Source organism: Rhinolophus sinicus, chromosome 3, assembly GCF_057876585.1.
Source record: "Rhinolophus sinicus isolate RSI-liver-muscle chromosome 3, RSI-T2T, whole genome shotgun sequence".
Taxonomy (NCBI): domain Eukaryota; kingdom Metazoa; phylum Chordata; class Mammalia; order Chiroptera; family Rhinolophidae; genus Rhinolophus; species Rhinolophus sinicus.
This window is the reverse complement of record NC_142503.1, coordinates 116,150,309-116,163,806: the sequence shown is the minus strand read 5'-3', so window position 1 is coordinate 116,163,806 and position 13,498 is coordinate 116,150,309. Positions and strand designations below refer to the sequence as shown.

At 36.3% G+C, this 13,498-nt stretch overlaps 1 protein-coding gene across 1 annotated transcript in view; it reads left to right on the top strand.

Annotated features, from left to right (window-relative positions):
* The window catches only part of LOC148758554 (uncharacterized), a 31,047-nt gene extending 25,445 nt beyond the window's left edge, over nt 1-5,602 (top strand). Inside the window, exon 4 of the mRNA XM_088796866.1 lies at nt 5,488-5,602. The gene's annotated coding sequence lies outside the window, so the exon portion shown is untranslated. The remainder of the gene's footprint in view (nt 1-5,487) is intronic.
* The last annotated feature ends 7,896 nt before the right edge of the window (nt 5,603-13,498 follow it).

The following is a 13,498-nucleotide window of genomic DNA, read 5'->3' as shown; positions in this document are numbered from 1 at the left end:
TTGGTCCTTACTTTTATCACTTTGAATATTTCCAGCCGATCCCTTCTGGCTTACAATGTTTCTATTGAGAAATCAGCTGACAGTCTTATGGGAACTCCTTTGTAGGTAACTGTTTTTCTCTTGCTGCTTTTAAGAGTCTATCTTTTCTTTAACCTTTGGAATTTTAATTATGATATGTCTTGGTGTGGGCCTCTTTGGGTTTATCTTGTTTCAGACTCTCTGAGCTTCCTGGGCTTCTATGTCTATTTCCTTCACCAGGTTAGGGAAGATTTTTGTCATTATTTTTTCAAATAGATTTTCAATAACTTGCTTTCTCTCTTCTCCTTCTGATACTTCTATGAAGCAAATGTTGGTATGCTTGATGTTGTTCCAGAGGTCCCTTAAGCTATCCTCATTTTTTTTTGCTGTTCTGATTGAGCGTTTTCTGCCACCTTACCTTCCAAATCTCTGCTTCGATGATCTGCTTCATTTAATGAACTCTTGATTCCCTTTAATGTAGTCTTTATTTAAATGGGAAGGATTGAATTTCAGGCTGACTGGTTGTGAGGAATGGCTGTGAGTACAGTCGAGGAGCTGTTGTGCAGGGGCTGACCCTGCAGAATAGGTTTTAGTTTAGCGGGGCTCTGGTGCTTGTGAAGACATCTCTTTGGGTGTGTCATTTGTGGAGGTGGTTGAGTGGTGTTTTTTTGTGGTCTGAGGCTGATCACTGGGTCTACTGTTTCTGGGACCACTTGGGATGGCCTCTGGTGCAGGCCACTTGGTATGAGCCACAAAGTGAACTGCAGATGATTCCCACTTGTGCTGGGCTCGTAGGTGCCAGGGAGAGGCTAAGGTGCAAACTGAGGTTGGTTGCTTTTAATACCTGGCTTAGGCTGCTTAACAAGAGGTACGAGGCACACCAAAACCAGATGGTTGTTGTTTGAGGTTTGTGAAATTTTGAGAAATTTTAGGAAAGTCAGCAGCATGAGCCAAAACAAGTTGTTTGTATGGAAAAGTCACTGGAAGCACCTGAGTGGGCCTGATACCTGGGTGGGTCGGGGTCTCAGGGAATCACCAGAGTGGGGTGAAGAGTGTTAGCCAGATTGATGGAGACTCAGATATGGTGTCTGCTTTCACCAGGTTGTGTACAGGTTGGGTGGGGAGGGCTTAACAGAGAAACAATTGCTCTTCCAATCTGGAAGAAAGCTACCCCTCCAGCTCACACTCTGAAACCAGACATTTAGTCCCTTCCAGTATGTCCCTGGCACCTTTTGAGTTGCTGCCCCAGCACTGGACCTCAGAGCCAGTGAGTTCATCAGCAAATAAGTCTATGCTTGGCCTTTAAGAAGATCACTTGGGAGTCCAGCTGCCCTCCATCTCTCTCAGCCACAATATTCACAGCCAGAAGTTATGGGGATTTCTCTCCCCAGCAATAAAACCCTAGCCTGGGGAGCCTGGTGTGGGGCTGGGACTCTTTGCTCCTTGGGGGCACCTCTGCATCTGAGCTATCTCTCCCAATTATTAACTGCCACATGCATATGTGGGACCAGCCCATTCCATATCTCCATCTCTCCTACCAGACTCAATGTGGCTTATTCTGTATGTCCTTGGTTATAGGACTTCTGTTCAGCTAGACTTCAGTCAGTTCTCAATGATGATTGTTATGTAGTTTAGTTGTAATTTTAATGTCATCATGGGAGGAGGCAAATATCGTGGTTACCTACTGTACTGTCTTGACTGGAAGCACCTGTACTTTGAGCACTCTTAAAATATCCCTGTATACCTCTTCTTTGAGTTACATAAAAGTCTCCCCCCAGGTTTGTACCCCAAGGAGTAAGATCAATTCACTATGAATGGACATAGAAGATATGATGGGGGAACTTTTCTGTTAGAGTCACACCTCAGAGGGGAGAGGGTTGCTGGGGCAAGAACCCTTCTCCGTGCTTTACAGGTTGGAGCTTGTAGTCACTTTTATGTAACTCATAGAATATGTATGAAAAGATTTTTTAAAAGTGCTCACAGCTTAGAACAAACATTTTCCAAACTTCTTTGACAACAACCTACAATAAGAAATACACTTTATGTCTCTGACCCCATGAGAGAATGATGGTGACTGGGAAGGAAGTTTAACTCACTTGAGTAGGTGGGTAGGTTTCCTTCATTCAATTCCCTCATAATAACAATAATGATTGTAATATCAACCACTTATTGAGCATATATAGATGAGGAAAGTAAGACTTGGGATGGAATAGTGACCTACCCCATATAGAACACCAAGTGGCTAAACTGGGGCTAAAATCCTGATTTTTAACCTCATTCCAAAGCTAGCTCTTCCCAATATATCAGTGATTTTTTTAGGCTTTTCCTGAGGATAACGACCACCTGGAGTGTTTGATAAGTGTATCAATTCTAAGGATCTATAGCCAACCCACTGAATTAGAATCTCTGGAGAAGGAATCTGGGAAGCTATAGATTTGACAAGTATCCTGGGATAATACAATTAGGCTGTTTTAGGAAACATTGCAGTACATCAGTGGTTTTTGAAATCAGTATACATCAGGATCACCGGCAGGGCTGGAGAATATGATTCATTGGGGGTGATGGGCCTCAAGATTTTGCATTTCTAGTAAGTTCTTATGCAATGTTTATGATGTTGGGAACCACTACAGTACATTGCGCAGACCCATGATTCTATGTTCCCCAGCACAGGGTCTGGGACTGGCTTTTGCTGTGGGACTTTTGTCACTCAGCCAAAATTCAACAATGCTTATTCATTACCTATTATATTTGCGTTGATGGGAGACAGAAAGTGAAAAAGAATCAATGAACTTGGGAATTTATGATCTACTGTAAAAAAAAGATATGCAGAATAAAGTGTAGTATATTCTATAATGAAAGAGCAGATCAAATGTAGCAGGAAAACTAGGGAAGCAAACATGAATTTTGACTGGGCAGAGGTTCATTGTAAATGTCTCATGGAGAAGCTGAGATCTGAAAGCATTGTTTTCATCATTTTCATAGCCTCACTGTACTGTAATTTGGATTTCCTGTCTCCCCTATTACCTCTGTAGTAATCTCAGCCTAGTGCACCATTTTCAGAGTGAATGTAGGTTGGGCCAGGTATTCGGGGAGGGAAGTGGGACTCGCAAGGTAGATGGTACCCAGACTGTGGAGGACCCTGAATGCCAGGCGCAAGAGCTTGGGTTTTATACTGTGTGTGCAGTCACTAAAGTATTTCAAAGGGTGTGACTGATGACAACTCTGGCAGTGGTACATAGCATGGATTGGAGGAAGGAGAGTTTAGAGGGAAGGGACCAGCAAAGATGATATATCATAGGACTCAGATGAGAAATAATGCAATGGACAAGGGAGACACTTTAGAGGGAAAAGGATCAGGACTAGTGATCACTGTTGGGAGTGTGGGAGAGTGTGGAGTTGAAGAGATTTTCAGTGTGAATTACAGAAATGGTGGTGTTGTCCAAAGGGGAGAACTCTAAAAAGGATTGGTAGTAATTTCTGAAAACAAAGAATGAAACAGGGAAAACCAGGAGAAAAATTTCGAAGTAAGTGATTCATCTTTGTCCTACAGGAACAGCTGCTGACTTTGGGTAGCCTTTTCACTAAGCTTCCCCATTTATGTACTCTGAAATGTCCAATGACTTCTTTTACTTTCCTTCCAACGAACCAGAATTTCTACTTCTTTAGTGTATGTACATTTGGAATGTGAAAAGACAATAAGATGCAAATGACTCTTACTACCGTGTTTTTGGATTAGGACCAGATAAAATACAGCAGTGCTTCAAGGTAGCTAGCTTCTCAAGTCACTCCTCTCCTGCCTGATTTTAGAAATACTTTATTGATCTTGATGTATGTACTTTCCTGGCTTATTCTTCTAGCCCCTAGACCTTAGCCAGTTCTTTGTTTTTCCTGGATGTATCAGTCAAGATTCAGTTGCAGAAAAAAGAACTCTATTTTTAGATATTTTAAACAAAAAGGGATTTGGAAATTTAATGCTTACAATATCAATGGAAAGATTGGAAAATGAACTGCAGGCATGGAGGGCTGTTGCACAGAAATGACTCACACAGCTTGCTTAACTGGCTGCTGAGAGCTGCTCCTTCAGACAGAGTCAGGAAGGTGGGAAATCTGGAAGCCCAATACTGGCAACATACCACTTTAGCTGTGATTCAGGGATAAGGTGACCTCTGTCATAGCTTTTGACTCTGGAGCCACAGTATACAGTATGTCTGTTGATATACTCACTGGCACACACACAAAAAAAGGCAACCCACAGAGGAAGTAACTGAAATATTGTTACAGAACTCAATCTTGCCATGACTGCTTGCCAAGAAAAACATCAGAACCTTCTGACTTCCAAATTGTCTGTGAGTGCATCTGGTTAGTAGGTCCTAAATTATATCTAGGACACCAGCTGCGGGAGAATGTTACCTCTCTATCCACAGCAGTTCAGGAAAGCACATGAAGAGTAGGATGGATTGGGTGTTGAGTAGTAGTCTACTGTGTTCACCATGCTTGGAGTTGAACTTTATCTTCTCTTTAAATTCAAATATTTGTCTAGGTGAGATAGGCAGCTTTTTTCCATGACTTTACTTTGACAAAGCCCTGTCTTCTCCAGCCTAGCTTTGAGTAGGCCTGTTTTTGTTAACAGCTGGTGTGATGGCATTTGAGGGCTTCAGTATATTATTAAGTAACTAAAGTCAGTTGGGTTTGTATATGCTTAGTCTTCACATTTGGTAGCTTATAAAATGATTGTTCATATAAAGATGTATCAAAAAATTGGAGGGAACATTGGCTCTAAACACTTCCATGTGAAATTGATACAGCTATCTTCTATGTGGACCCCTTTTATACTTATTTTCTATTTTATAGCTGCAACACAAAAATTAATGTGTTTTCAAGTAGTCTATTGTCAGTCATTAATGACAGATTTTGCTGCCTTCAAATTTCAATTTAGCTCATCTCTTTGGCTTAATTAAGGCTTTTGTTGATAAATTTGTACCTCATATATATCTTAATGTATATGCAACTTATAGCGTAGAAGGGAAGACCTGATACTATAACAGTATTCTGTTCATCCTGGCAAGATATGACTCAAGAAGAGAAAACTTTAATCTGCTTAGGTTGACACTTTGCCTCAATCTAAGAAATAAAAACATTTTCTGTGAGCTTGGAGGTGGGGAGCTGGTTAGCGATCAGAAGGTAGAGAACTTTTTACCTCTTTTGTAATCAGGCTTTCATAGGGTGAACTCATAATTCCAATATAAGACAAAACCATCATAAAGGTTACTACTACAATTTAGTTAGTACTCAGCATATATTATTTTTTAATTAGTTCCCATTTTGGATTATATGACTTCTGCACAATTTCTGTTTAATGCAGATATCAAATCAATGTATTTATCTCAGCAGGGGTATGAAATAAGAGCAAACATCTTTTGCTTTATCAATGACTTAAAAACCAAGTTTATTGTTTGTATCACACTGTAGAATACTGCAAGGAATTCCTGTTATGGGTGACACTCAAGCACATGTTCCCGTCCTTTCAACAACACCAGGGACACCACCTGAATTGGCACAAGGAATTAGACAGCGTGCTCACAAACCACACCTACAACTCTTGGGAGAGGAAGTAAGAACTTATCTTAATATTAGTTTTCTTTACCTCACATGTTATCAAACTTTTAAATTTCAGGGCCCTTTTTATACTCTTAAAAATTATTGAGAACTTCAATAATTATTTATGTGGGTTATATCTATTGACGTTTACAGTGTTGGAAAGAGTGAACAAAACAGAAAATGTTAAATGTTTGTTTATGAAAAACAACAGTAATAAAGTCATATATGTTAAGATAATGTATTTTTATGAAAAATAATTGTATTTTTAAATGAAAAACTGGATGACAAAACTAGGATTGTTTTACTTGTTTGCAAATCTCTTTAATGTCTGGGTAAATAGAAAATGGCTGGATTCTCATGTCTGCTGCTGCAATCAATTTCATGGTAGGTTGTGTTGGTTAGAAAATTCTGGTCTTGCACAGATATATCGTTGGTAAAGAAAGATTATTTTAATGGCTTTTTAGCATAATTATGGATAGTTGCCTTTAATTATATGTGAAAACTTAATAAGTGGTAGTTTCTTGAAAGTTAGTTGCAAGACTTCCACTTCTGGGGATGATGGGGCATGAAGTACTTTTACTTTTTCCTATTCTTCCTGCTAAGTACAACTAAAAACCTGGATGTTACAAACATAAAAGACTCTGAGAGGTGGAGAGAATGAAGCACTTTACTTTGGAACTTTGGGACCTAAGATATGACATGGCGATGAGTGAGTTTTTAGGATTTTCTTGTTTGCTTCGTATATCCTAGACTTGGAGCTGAAAAAGCTGATAATCTGGGGAGGAAAAAAAAAGGTCAAGAAAACGAAGTCCCAACAAAAGCTCTCTCTCTCTAGCCAAAGAGCCAGGAAAGGGGCAGCCCAGCAAGACAGAAAATTTTTAGATGATAATCACTCCATTTCAGCCAACACAACAGAAAAAACAGGGACCCTATCCCCACCTCCACCAGCAAAGGCCTATGGGACATCTCGACTTTTACTCTTGTCAGAGTATAGGAAGGCACTCTATAAACACCCCTACCAGGGTGCTGTCAAAGAAGGCTGAGTGTTGAGCTGGAACTTTGAACTTAACAGAATGGGGACGTGACTACTTCTCCATGTTGTCAGCTGAGACCATATGGGGATCCTGGACTTCCATCCCCACCTAGTAGTAATGAGCCACTCCTTCCCTTCCCCATTGAGCTGGTATCAGAAGAGGACTAGCAGAATGTTGGCTAAAACAGAAGGTTTGAATAAGATCTAGAGTCTCATAGCATAACCCAGAATAACAAAATTTCAGTTGAAAATCACTAATCATACCAAGAACTAGGAAAATCTTAAACTGAATGTGAAACAGCAATTAAAAGATGCCAATACTGAGATGACAGACATATTAGAAATATATGACAAAGATTTTACAGCCTCCATCATAAAATGCTTCAATAAGCAATTATGAACACACTTAAACAAATTTAATGAAATAGAAAGAGGCAGAAAGAAAATAGAACAGATTCCATGCAATCCTTATCAAAATTCCAATGGCATTTTTCATAGAAATAGAACAAACAATCCTAAATTTGTATAGAACCATAAAAGACCCCGAATAGCCGGAGCAATCTTGAGAAAGAAAAACACAATGGGCATCATGCTTCCAGATGTCAAACTGTATTACAAAGCTATAGAAATCAAAACAGTATGGTATTGGCATAAAAACACACATAGATTAATGGAACAGAATAGAGAGCCCAGAAATAAACCCACACATATATGGTCAATTAACTTATGAAAAAGGAGCCAAGAATATACAATGGGGAAAGGACAGTCCCTTCAATAAATGGTGTTGGGAAAACTAGACAGCTACATGCAAAAGAACAAAACTGAACTACTACTATCTTATACCATGCAAAAAAATTAACTCAAAATGGATTAAAGACTTGAATGTAAGACCTGAAACCATAAAACTCCTAGAGAAAACATAGGTGGTAAGGTCCTTATATTGGTCTTGTCAATAATTTTTTGGATTTGACACTAAAAGTAAAGGCAACAAAAGCAAAAATAAACAGGTGTGACTGCATCAAACTAAAAAGCTTCTGCAGAACAAAGGAAACCATCAACAAAATTGGAAAGCAACCTACTGAATGGGAGAAAATATTTTCAAATCATATATGTCTGATAAGGGGCTGATATCCAAAATACATAAAGAACTCATACAACACAATAGCAAAAAAAATAAATAAATAAATAAAAAATAAAATAATCCAATTGAAAAATGGGCAGGAGATCTGAATAGACATTTTTCCAATGAAGACATACAGATGGCCAACAACTACATGGAAAGATGCTCAGCATCACCAATATCAGGGAAATGCAAATCAAACCACACCTATTAGAATGGCTATTATCAAAAAGTCAACAAATAACAAGTGTTGGTGAAGATTTGCAGTGTAGCCACTATGGAAAACAATATGAAGTTTCCTCAAAAGATTAAAAATAAAACTACCATATGATCCAGCAATCCCACTCTGAGTATTTATCTGATGAAAATGAAAACACTAACTCAAAATGATGTCTGCACCCTATGTTTATTATTTACAATAGCTAAGATATGGAAATAACCTAAGTATCCTTTGATGAATGAATGAATAAAGAAACTGTGATATGTATGTGTGTGTGTGTGTGTGTGTGTAAATAATTCAGCCATAAAAAAGAATGAAATATTGTCATTTATGACAACATGGATGGAACTGGAGGATATTATACTAAGTGAAATAAGTCAGACAGAGATAGACAAATAGTGTATTTTCTCACTTATATATTCAATCATAAAAACAAACCTACACTCATAGATATGGTTGCCAGAGACAGGGTAAAATGGGTGAAGGGAGTCAAAATGTACAAACTTCCAGTTATGAAATTAGTAAGTCATGGAGGTTTAATGTACTGCATGGCAACTGCAGTTAATAATACTGTATTGCATATTTGAAAGTTGCTAAGAGAGTAGATCTTAAAAGTTCTCATCACAAAAAAAATAATCTGTTACTATGTATGGTGATGGACTTATTGTGGTGGTCATCACATCATTATGTTTTATGCCTGAAATTAATATAATGTTATATGTCAGTTATATGTCAATAAAAAATAAATAAGCAGAAAGGAAACAGAAAGTCTTAATAAAGAAATTAAAAATATAGAGAAGAATCATGAAAATTTTAGAATTAAAATATATAATAATTGAAATAGAAAGCTCAGTGGATGGGCTCAGAAGTAGAATAGAGGAGACAGGAAAGAAACAGTAAACTCAAAGATAGAACAATAAAATGTATCCAGTGTGAACAAAGAGAAGTAGACTAAAAAAAATTAGCAGAGACTCAGTGATCTGTGGGAATATAACAAAAGATCTAATATTTGTGTTATTGCAGTCCTGGAAGGAGAAGAAAAAGAAGGGTGGTGGTGGTGACTGAAAATGTATAGGAAGGAATAATGGCTAGAAACTCCCCCAATTTGGGAAAAGACTTATGCATATTAAGGAAGCTGAGAAAACCCCAACCAAGAAAAATCTAAAGAAAACTGTACTAAGACACTTTGTAGTAAAACTTGTGAGAATAATGACAAAGAAAAAACCTTGAAAGTAGCACGAGAGGAACAATATGATACATAGGATAAAAACAATTTGAATGGCAGTAGTCTTGTGATCAGAAGCTGTGGAGGCCAGAAGCAGAATGTTCAGTGGCAGAATATTTTGCAAGTGATGAAAACAAAAACAAAAGAAACCCTGTGAGCCCAGGGTCTTGTATCTCTAGAAACAGCCTTCAGGAATGAAGGAGAATCAAGACATTTTCAGATGAAAGAAAAATAAGAGAATTTGTTGCCAGCAGACTTACCCTTAAAGGATGACTAGAGAAAATTCTCTAAACAGGAAGAGAATAATAAAAGACATCTTTAAATACCTAGAACAAACAAATATGTGTAAAGCAAAATTATGGGTTAATGCAATAGAACTTTCTTCTTTTGAGTTTTCTAAATTATGTTTGTCAGTGGAAGCAAAAATTTTCATATTAACTGTATAAACGAGAAATGTTTAAGATAATTATATTATAAATGGGGAAGAGTAAAGTGACATAAAGGGAGGTAAGGTTTCTATTCATCACTTGAACTGGTAAAATGATGACATCAGTAGATCTTAAATAATTATGTTTATATAACGTAACACTGAGAGCAAAATTAAAAAGTTATACAGAGATACACTCATAAAACCATAGATAAATAAAAGTAGAATTCTAAAATATAGCCAAGTAACAGGAAGGCAGGTAAAAGAAAACAGAGAAACAAAAGAAAACAGAGAACAAAGATAAAACAAAAAATGAAATGACAGACTAAATCCATAACTTAAATGTAAATTGTCTATATAAACCAATTACGTGGCAGAGAATGCAGAGTGGATTAAAAAACATGACCCAAATTAATAGTATCTATAAGAAACTGACTTTAAATATAATGATACATGAGGTTGAAAGTAATAGGGTAAAAAAAATATTTATCATGCAAACATTAATCAGAGAAAAGCAGAAGTGACTATATTAGTATCAGATAAAGTAGACTTCCAAGCAAAGAAAGTTATCAGAGACAAAGAGGGACATTATATTATGATAAAAGTAACAATCCACCAGGAAGACATAGCAATCTGAAAAAGTACATGCACCAAACAACAGACTTGCAAAACATGTGAAGCAAAAAATGAAATGAGAACTAGGCAATTCCACAATTACAGTCGGAGACTTCAACACCCCTCTCTATATAATTGATGACACATTTAGAGAGAAGATCAGCAAGTATACAGAACTAAATAACTCCATTAACCAATAGGATCCAATTGAAATTTATGGAACACTACATCCAATAAGAGCAAAATATACAATCTTTTCAAGTTCCCACAGAACATACTGCAAGATAGAGCTAATCCAGAATATAATCACACCAAAGATCAATAACAAAGGTAAAGAAAAATCTCAAAATGATTAGAAACTAAACAGTACAGTTATAAATAACCATGGATTAAAGAGGAAGTCTCACGGTATTAAAAAAAATACATTGAAAATCAAGTGAACTGAACTAAGCTGAAAATGCAACACCAAAATTTGTGGAACACATCTAAAGCAGTTCTGAAAGGGAAATTTATAGCACTAAATGCTTACAATAGAAAAGACAATGTATCAGTCAATAATTTAAGCTCCCACTGAAACAACCAAGAAAAAGAAGAGCAAAAATAAACCTAAAGCAAGCAAAGGGAAGGAATAATAAACAGCAGAAATTACAAAATTTAAAACAGAAAAACAATACAGAAAATCAATGAAACAAAGAGCTAGTTCTTTGAAAAGATTAATAAAATTGATCTCTAGCAAGAGTGACAAGGACAAAAAGAGAAAAGACAAACTTATCAGTATTAGAAATGAAACAGGAGCTCTGCAGACATCAAAAGACTCTGCAGACATCAAAAGAATAAGGGAATACAATGAGCAGCTCTACATACATAAATTTGACAATTTAGATGAAATGGAGCAATTCCTCAAAAAATACAAACTACCACAACTCACTCAATATGAAATAGATAATTTGAATAACCCTATAATTATTAAGGAAATTGAATTCTTAATTAAAAAAAAAAAGCTTCCCTCTCACCTCGCTGGAAAAAAGTTTGACAGTTATTTTTTTTTCTTTTAAACTGAACGTGGGTCTGCTACTCAGCAACAGAAAAGAAGGAACTATTGATATATGCAACTACAAGGATGAATCTTCAGAAACTTATGCAGAAAAAGAGAAGCCAATTCAAAAAGTTTGCATACTGTGTGATTTCATTATATAACATTCTTGAAATGACAAAATTGCAGAAATGGAGAACAGATTAGTAGTTTCCACGGTTCCAGAGTGGGGGTGGGTGGGATGAGTGTGTCTATAAAAGGGCAACACGAGGGATCCCTGTGGTGATGGAAATGTTCTGTATCTTGACTGCATCAATGTCAATATTTTGTTTGTGATATTGTGCTATAGTTTTGCAAGATGCTACCTTTGAAGTAACCTGGGTAAAGGATAGATGGGATTATTTCTTAAAGCTACATGTGAATCTACAATTATCTCAAAATAAAAAGTTTAATAAAAAATTGTAGTTATTGAACCAAGCAAAAAGAGAAAAAGAGAAATTAAACTTAGTTAAAAAGAGAGTATTAACTTTTAATTTCCATAGCTAAAAGAGAATGTATTAAATGTTAGTTTTTACAGCTAAAAAACTTTGTTGTAGTTGAAATCTGAAACCATCTCAGTGGCTTTTTCATACCTAATATGTTAAAATATATTGGTTTATTTTACATTTAGAATGAATTTTTTACCCATTCATGATTTTGTAACTTTATGCACTATTATTTGGAAAATATTGTTCATCAAGTTATGTAGATCTTCAATGCTGACACATTTCACTATATGCATATATAAAATATTAAAATATTAAAATATTAATATTATAGAAAAATCTTTTAGCATTGGGAACCTGGCAGGCTCATGGTGAGGGACACAAATTTTCCAAAATTCTAATTTTTGCTAAAAGCTTTAATTTTTCATTAGCATAAATACTCTCAATTGTTTAATTTGAAATAAGGTTTGCTTCATTTATTTTCAGGAAAATGCTTGCCACCCACCCAAGTCTGAATAACTGTAGTTTGATGTTTGTCTTCTCAAATATAAATGGTGGTTAGTTCAGTTCACATATTTAACAAAAGCATACATGCTTTTCCTCAAAACCACTATCCTACTTCACTGCAGAAACACTTTGTGTACTTCTCACTTAGTCACACTGAATATTAAAAAGGTATGTACTTAAAAGTTGAGATAAAATTAACAATTTTTCCTGCTTCCTGGCAGGCATTTTTAAGGTGCTGCTGCCTTGATTCATGCTAAGGTATCATGATTTTTACCCAATATTTTTTTTTACACCATCAGTACAAATTTTAATACTACAGTGAAAAAGGCAAATAACATGTTAGTGTTATTAAGGAAATAGTTTTCACGTGTGGAAAGTCTTGCAAGGACCCTTGAAAAGGTCTTGAGGCTATGTTTGGAAACTGTTGTCCGTATGTTTCATTTATATGATGCTTAACTTACCCCTGAAACAACCGTGTTTCCCTGAAAATAAGACCATGTCTTATATTAAGTTTTGCTCCAAAAGACACATTAGGGCTTATGTTCAGGGGATGTTAGCCTGAAAAATCATGCTAGGGCTTATTTTCCAGTTAGGTCTTATTTTTGGGGAAACATGGTAATGTGCATATCCGTCTCCCTTAGTGAAGAGAATACTCTGACCTTGGGTCTTCAGTATTGAACATGACTTGTTGTATTGGGTTGGAATATACATAATAACTAACCATAGAGGCTGTGCAGGTGCTGTTACACTAAATTAATCTAGGTTGCTTTATAGTTAGTAGTTCAGTTTGCTGTGCAGTCTCTACCCTCCTGTCAAGTTCTAGCAACCACCAACCCTGCTGTTTCTAACCATTTTCCTAGGTTTCCTCTTAGGAAGTTCTGAACATTTCTCGGGAAACCAATTTACCATGATGAATATATCTTCCCCACTTTAATTTGATAAATTCTCTCCTGAAGGTGCATCTGTGCTTTTCCTCGAGTGCAAACTACTTTTCTTTAGTAATAGATTTTTCCTCTCTTCCCATTTAGAGGCTTGTATCTCACTTACTTCTAGAGGTGTAATTGTATTCTGGATGCTTAAGCTGCTGGAAATTTACCCGTTACACAGAAGAAATTACTGTATTGGATGTGACTTTAGAAGCATTTATTTATCCTTTAGCAAGGGCTTCCTGGCTCTAGGTCTGTACAGCATGAAGTGAGGCAGTGTGCTCAGCAAAA